Here is an 8,345-nt window from a genome sequence, read left to right as displayed (position 1 = left end):
AAACGTCCTTCTACAGTACTTACAATAATCACAGCATTCTATCGCTGGAACACAAGGCAATTTGGAAAAGCCAATTCTCTGTTCGATATCTATAAGAGTTCACATTTCTTGCTATTATAAACACATAGTCAGGGAATACCTACACTTGTAGCTAAATCTCTGCCCTTTATGGCTTTCTTATGGATTAATTGTTAGAAGTAGACTTTCTAGGGCAAAGAGGCTATGGTCAGTTATCTTTAGTTTTGGAATGGATAAAAAACAAAGGCCACAGCGAGGCGGCTGAGCGGCAGACGCAAAGATGCAGATCTTTGTGAAGACCCTGACTGGCAAGACCATCACTCTTGAGGTCGAGCCCAGTGACACCATCGAGAATGTCAAAGCCAAAATCCAAGACAAGAAGGGCATCCCTCCTGACCAGCAGTGTCTGATATTTGTGGGCAAACAACTAGAGGATGGCCGTACACTCTCAGACTACAACATCCAGAAAGAGTCCACCCTGCATCTGGTGCTGCATCTCTGTGGTGGCATTATTGAGCCTTCCTTGCGCCAGCTCGCCCAGAAATACAACTGCGACAAGATGATCTGCCGCAAGTGTTATGCTCGCCTGCATCCCTGTGCTGTCAATTGCCGCAAGAAGAAGTGTGGGCACACCAACAACCTGCGCCCCGAGAAGAAGGTCAAATAAGAGCCCTCTTCACTGGCTCCCTTGCCTCTTGCAGGTGGCCTTCTTCTGAGCCTCATGACCCTGGGCCCTCAATAAAGTCTCTTTCATTGAAACCCCCCCCCAAAAAAAAAAACCAAAAAAACCCAAAAAACAAAGGTCAGGCAGCAGTAACAAGGAGGTGAGGTTAGGAGGGGCAGAGAAGTAATTCACGGCAACCAGCTATCATAACTGCCTTCTTCAGTGACTGAAACATGAAGTGCATTTCTTCCTTTCAGTTTGATATGAAGAGAATCAGAAAGGATTGCCAACCATGTCTCCAGTCTCAGGGGCTTATTTCCTCTCGAGGAAAGCACAGCCCGAGTATGGCATTATTCCAGGTGTGCCCTATTTCGAGGAAGGGATGCTGACTCTTCAAAAGTTTCATCTGGTCACAGGCAGACAAGTGGTTATGAGGAAGGAATCTGCATTCTTTCAAAGTCAGAACCTTTTCTCCTCCCTTCCCCAGATTGTCGTGAGTTACTTGGTTAAAACTTTCTGCCCTTGAAGAGACATTTGCAATACCTTTATTTACTATTTGAAACTAAACCAAATCAACTGCCCTGGCCCCCTTCAACTGACATAGAGTTATTAGAAATAATGAACACTAATTAAATTAGTGAGTGTAAGTTGCAGAGGTAAAAAACAACCTGGTGGATTGGGACCACTGCCTAGAGCAGTTGTCCAAAGTGTGGTCCTCAGACTAGTAGCATCAGCGTCAACTGGGAACTTGTCAGGAATGCAAATCTGGGGCCCTCAGCCTCATTTCTTCTCTGCCATTGATTCCTTCCCTAGTCAGTGCAATCCCAGAAGATACATATGGCCCATTTCCAAGGGTTTCCAAGGCTGTAAAGCTTAGAAGGCATAAAGTGGGTAACCACGAACCTTTCACATAGCAGCCCAACACTTAACCTGCTATGTCACTACAGCTTCATCAGGAGTGTGATCCAGAAATTCCTGTTTTCCCAAGAAGACCTCCAGTTCAATCCAATGTAGTTTAGGAGCTGTCAGTACGGAGATGTGATACCATAAGATATTTTTCAGCAACTCTGAAGTAGTTTTATAGAATGTCCAAAGTGTGAGAGGACAGAAGGAATAGAGGAAAACTGCGCAGGGAGGATTTTCTGTGTCACAACCATCTTTGAACTTGTTCACGTACACTCACTCGTGCAAAATCCACTGTCTGGCCTTCACTATTGTCTATAAAGGCACCTACCTGTCCAGTGGCGGCTCCTCTCCCTCTCACCCATTGTAACATTTGTTCTTCCTTCCTTTGCCCCCAAACTTCAGGAGACACTTTATATAACCTGTCTACAGAGGCCTTTTTTTATTGCTATTATCCAAGGCCTAGCAACAGCATCCTGTTATGTTTTTATTGGTGAAGTTTCTGACAGAAAGCTATCTTCTTGAACAAAGGGGATTTTGAAGAGCAAGACCTGAAGCTTCCTGGATGGCCTGCGGTTTCTGAACCCATATAGAAGAAGGGGCATATATAGCTTTCAGGGACAAAGAGTCATAGCATTCACTAGAGTCTCCAAGAGGTTTGTGATGTTCACAGGAGTGTTAAAAAACACACCAAAAAACCCTACAAAAACTCCACGAGTCTAGAAAGCAAATGACATCACAGTGCAGGTGAAATAAACACAGTATAAAAGGGAGTCTCTGGGTGGTACAAACTCTTAAGACGTTTCATAGGATGTTTAAGGTGCAAGGAGGTGCCAAGCAAACAATTAAGAGTGGTCAAGGATGATTTTCTGGGTCACAATAATCTTTGAATTAGAGGGTTTGTTGGTTGGAACCCACTCACTGGGGCCTACATGACAGGCTTGGATATCTTCTCAAAGGTTCCAGCTTTGAAATATCACAGAGTTCTATTCTGTACACTTGACGTCATGCGTCACAGTTGTCCTGGCAGCACCACATTAAATGTGTACACACACTCACCAAGGAGTGAGATGCATGTGGAGTGAGATGCCTGCAAGGTGTCACATGCCCTCAACACGATGACCTACCTCAGAAACCTGGGTTCTGATAGTCTAGGGGCTTTTCCCTCTTCAAAGGCAGAATGCTAACCAGGGTGAAAAGCAGCAATCAACATAATAGAAAATTTACATACAATCTCTTCCCACACGGAAGGCACTATTATTGTTGTTATTATGTGCCATGCGACTCATAGTGACCCTATGTACAACAGCCCTAAACTCTGTTCTGTCCTGTGCCAATCGCACTGTCTCTGAGATACCCATTCCGATTATCCCAGTCACTGAATCAATCCATCTCATAGAGGGTCTTCCCCTCCTGTGCTGTCCCTCTACCCTACCAAGCATGATGTCCCTCTCTAAGGACCGGTCTCTCCTTACAACATGTTCAAAGTATGTTAGACGGAGGCTCAGAATCCTTGCCTCCAAGGAGCTGCCCAGTTTAACCCTCTCCAGGATGAATCTGTTTCTCTTCCTAGCATCCATGGTACCCTCAATACTCTTCTCCAGCACCACAGCTCAAAGGCATCAATTCTCCTATCCTCCTTAGTCATTGTCCAACTCTCTAATGCATAACAAGTGATTACAAAGACCATGGCCTGTATCAGATGCACCTTAGTCTTCAGAGTGACACCATTGCTCTTCAGTACCCTGGAGAGGTCCTTAACAGCAGACTTTCCCATCGCAATACTTTTAATTTTCTGGCTTCTTGTGCCAAGAGTGTTGTTACAGTTAAGTAATAAGAACCATAACTGGTTACAAACATCCCAATGTATCAGTGACAACACACTTGTGTTAGTCGGTCTACTGATCACAGTGTCATTCAGTGATTATACCGCAATGCTGTGGCCTTTGAACCCCACACTCCTCCTTCGGAGAGGCTGCCTGCTCCTGACGGCCACAATTCCTGAACACTAAAATAAGGTAAGCAGACAGCTTTGCTCAGATGCTCTGTGCTTTACAAGTACAGGACTCCGCGGTCTGGAAACAGCCAATTCAAGTTTTTGTTTCAGACACTGAGTGGGGACCTCTTCTGTGGCAGAAACATGGTCAAGGCGAGACATCCTTAATGCATAAGGAAGTAGGAAGCTGGAGGGGCATCCAAGTAGTCTAACTGGACAGGATGAGCACCATTAGCTTCTACCTGAGCAAATCTCCTAACATTTGCATCATGAAGGAAGGACTTGAGTTTCTCTCTTTCTTGGCCATAGGAATAATGCTACTAAAATATTAAAACCCCACATCCCATGCTGGGGAGCTTATTTCAAGTTATAGACATATAAGGTTTTTAAGGTTATACATTTTTGAGAGGAGACTGCCCACCTTTCTCCAGAGGAACAGCCAGTGGATCCAAACCACTGACCTGCGATGGACAGCATGCCATGTACCAGCCCATCAGAGCTCCCACCGAAATAGTAGGTACTGTCAAGTCATGCACGGCCCATGGGGATCCGATGAGTAACAGAGCTGAATCCTGTCCTGTTCTGAGCCATCCTCATCATCTCTGACATACTTTAGACCATAGCTGCAGTCACTGCATTCATCCTTCCGGTTGGGGGTCTTCTTCTCTTTTGCCAACTTTCCATTTTTCCAAGTAAGATGTCCCTCTCCAAGGAATGGCTCCTAGCAACATGCCCAAAGTATGTGAAGTGAAGCTTTATCATTTTTATCTCCAAGAAAGCACTATGACTGTATGTTCTCTGACACCATAGCTCAAAGGCATCTTTTCCTGTAATCCCCATTCGTTGTCTAGTTCTCAGATGTACAGCAAATGATTCAAAATATCATAGCATGAAAATGGCACACCTTATCCTCAAACTGACATCCCTGTTCCTCAATAGGTTTGAGAGGTTCCTGACCGCAGACTTTCCCAGTGCAGTGTATCTCCTGATCTTCTGACTGCTGGTACCAAGAGTGTTGACTATGGGTCCAAGTAAGATGAAGTTGTTAACAGTTTCAATCTTTTCTTCATCTATCATGATGTTGCCTATTGGGCCGGTGGTGAGAATTTCTGTTTTCTTGACACTGTGATACAACTCATACTGAAGGCTATATTCTCTGATCTTCTAGAGGCAACTTCAAGTCATACTCAGTGCAAGCAAGTAAGATTCTATCATTTGCATAACATGGGTTATTGATGAGTCTTCTGATCCTGATGCCACAGTCCTTTTCAGAGAACCCAACTTCTTGAATAATTTGCTCAGCATAGAGACTGAACACAGATGGAGCAAGGATATGACCATGATGTACATTTGCTATTGCTGTGTACCCTTAAGTCTGAATTGACCCACAGCTGACCCTCCAGTGGATTTCAGAGGCAGTTAATCACACGGGAGGAGACTTCCCATCCTTCTCACACAGAGTAGCTGGTGGATTCAAACCATATACCTTTGGGACTGCAGTGCAGCTTCTCATCACTGGGTGACCAGAGCTCCTTTATGCCTTTCTGATTTTGTTACTATTTTTAATGGGCTCTGTGAATGGTTAAGTCCTTATGAAGTAGTGTCATCAACCAAAAATGTTTAACCAACATAATTGTCCATTTTTAAACTGAAAAGTATTTAAAAAACAATAACATCGAACATGGTAAATGATAAAGATTTTTAAAATATTTGTAACAGTATTATTATACCGCCAAGATACTGGTAAAATAAAATGTGAAATATTTTTCTTAGTACTAGGATCTCTGTATTATTTATAAAACGTTCTAAGGATTATCCCATGGGGAAAAAAATCTGTCATCAAGTTACAAATCTGATAAAATGTGTTTATTAGTCTGCAATGGATCAATATTGAAAATACATCATGTAAAGATTTTTTTCATAAATTAAAAATAAAGATTAAGGCAAAATGCAAATTATTTATAAGAACAAAATGGCACTAAAATGTTGTCATGAAACCTTGAAGTCCAAAATTCTCTTTCTAATACAATCCTCCTTACACAGCTCCTTCTCCCCCCTCCTCTTGGCTTTCACTCGGAGCTTTTCAATTAAAGCTGAAAATTTTTGGCTTGCAGCTTGGTCATTTGAAGATACATCAATCTGGGCAAGTAGACTATAAACTTGGCTCAATAATAATGCCTTCCCCCCTTTTATTACGTTTAAAAATGTCTCCGTAATTTGGAAGTCAGAACATGAAGGGAGAGGAAGAAATCTATTGAGGCGACAAAAACCAAGAAAGGCAGATTGTGGGAAGGAGGCGAGCTGTTAAATGCAAGCAGGCTGAGAGCAGTGTAAGGAACTCATTGTCGAGAAATAGAAAGTGATGAGTGAGGGAACACCACATTCTACAAAACAGAAGTACACCCTTGGTGCTCATATGGTACGCGACACTGCCCAGGAGAATAGATGTTTAGTCGAGGATAATGCTCTCAACTTTCACAGAGTGCTTACAAACATTCTAAGATGTTTATTGCCTTGATATATGTCAAAGGATGTTATTTAAAAACCAAGTAAATAACTTCATTTGGAACAAAGGGTGGTTCAGGTCACCTTGCTTTAAAAAAAGATTTCTATTTCAAATATTCAAGGAAAAGCAAGCAGAATGACATAAGAGCTTTGGCTAGAGGCTTTGATATTCAAGAGGATTAAACAAATGAGCACTGGTGTCTTTTAGTAGAGAGAGATTATGAAGGAACCCATAAAAGCAGATACAATTCTAAAGGGATCATGAAGCTAAAGAATATAAGGATTTTAGGAAAATGTTGTATGTAATAATGTTCAGACAGGAAATAGGAAAATAAATTAGGGGATAAGTTTAACACACACAAAATGACATCTTGTTTTCCATATTCAATACAGAGAGTTACCATTCTTTCCTCACTCCTCCAAAACCAAAGAAAAATTTATTAAAGACTCAAATGAAATAATCACTTTTCTTGGTCTGAAAAAAAAATGCAACCTGGGATCAGATATAGCTACGCATGTGAAATGCCATCCATTAGCTCTGGATGGCTACAGCAAATGCATTTTACATTCTCTGATTCTCCCTCCTCTGCCCAACCCACAGGCAGCAAATCAAATTGTTAAGTGTGAGGAAAAACAGACTTAACAAAATGGTTAAAAAAAAAAAAAGAAGCAGCAGCAGCACAGCTGGGCTCCCAGGTATATTATTGCTGGTTTAGAAGAAAAAAACATCAAAGCTGAAACTTCATAACCTTCCCTCAAATCTTTGGTTGCAGCTCCTGATGGGCACTGGATAACTTGGAGTACAGAGAAACCCAGAACAGAACCCAAAGACTAATGCAGTGCCTACAAGGGTTAGATTTATGAAGTGGCCAATGACTGAGCCTGTGATGGTGTCTGGAATCTTTCCAAGTTCCCTGAGCAAATCCCAAAGGAGGAGAATAACTGAGCAAATTCTACTAACACCACAGTGAAAGATTAGAGCTGTCCATCACTACAAATCAAGCTCTCCTCACACACATTTCTGTGACTGGATTTGAATGACATTACTATTTCTGCCAGGCCCCTAAAGAAACCTTAAGAAGAAAAGAAATAAGTTACACATTCATAAGATATGAACCTTACACTGAAATACAATCATTCTCAATTTAACTCATTGCCATCGAGTCGGAACTGACTCACAGCTGACCCTCCCGGGGTTTTCAGAGGCTGTAAAGCACATTCTCATCTCCTTCTCATGATGCAGCTGGTGGGTGTGAATCATGCATCCTCGGGTTGGCAGGGAACTCTGCCACGAAGCCACCAGAGCTCCTGCGGTCAAGCTAACCTGTAACTACTCGCGGAAGAAGTCGGGAAAAAGACAAGGATGTCTGAAGCGGACACAATTCTGTTCCCATCACCTTTACTCTCTGCCTGGCCTCTCCTGTTTTCATGCCCCTCTTTCTGTAGTTTTAGGAAATGAATGCATTCCTTACTCTGAAACATTACTTGAAAATTAGCTTTTAACTGGCAACTAAGGCTGACCTCTTCCCAGAAACAGCTGCCCTATAAATGCAAGATGAAGTTTATTCAAGCATATTCATTGGTGTTAATTTAATGACAGGGAGGGAAAAAACCAGAAGTGATCCAATATTCAGCAATAAGAGAATGATTAAATGAATTATGGAAAAATTATGGAAATGAAACAGTCATTAAAAATGTGTTTTGACAGATTTAGTGGCATGGGGAACTAGGACATAATGTTAACTGAAAATATTGCACAAAACCATATGAATAGTATGAACCCTACCTTTAAAAAAATTTGTGTCATATTTTTAAACAAAAGAAAGTACCAATCAAAGCAAAAAAGAAAGTCCTTTAAGCCCTTCTTCCCCTTCACACGGGCTGCTCTCGAAGCCTTGATGCCCCTGTCTTGGGAAGTCACATCTACTCATTTTAAAAATAGGTGAGTTTCTCCTCCCCTCCCCCCCACATTGCCCTCTAGCCAGAACTATCTCATAACTGCCCCAGCAGGTTTGAAATCACACGGGAGATTGCCTATCTTTCTCCCTTTGAGTGGCTGGTGAATTGAAACTGCCAAAGACACCACACTTGGATTAGGAGAGCAAACTGCTAATGACAGCAGTTAGAGAAATGTCCCAAGGGGACACCAGGGTTATACATCCCTATCATAGTGATTACTTAATGGAGATTATCTTTGACTTGATGTCTGAACACTCAGAAAAATCATTCCATAGTACTTTTGGAGTATGTACATTCAGA

General features: G+C 42.0%; 1 pseudogene; it reads left to right on the top strand.

Moving 5' to 3' along the window:
* The first annotated feature begins 298 nt into the window (after positions 1-298).
* On the top strand, positions 299-685 carry LOC102871550 (annotated as a pseudogene).
* The last annotated feature ends 7,660 nt before the right edge of the window (positions 686-8,345 follow it).

This window comes from Elephantulus edwardii, unplaced genomic scaffold, assembly GCF_000299155.1.
Source record: "Elephantulus edwardii isolate Elephantulus edwardi_28Jun2011 unplaced genomic scaffold, EleEdw1.0 scaffold00022, whole genome shotgun sequence".
Classification (NCBI taxonomy): domain Eukaryota; kingdom Metazoa; phylum Chordata; class Mammalia; order Macroscelidea; family Macroscelididae; genus Elephantulus; species Elephantulus edwardii.
Note: the sequence above shows the minus strand (reverse complement) of the source record. Positions and strands in the feature narration are given on the sequence as shown.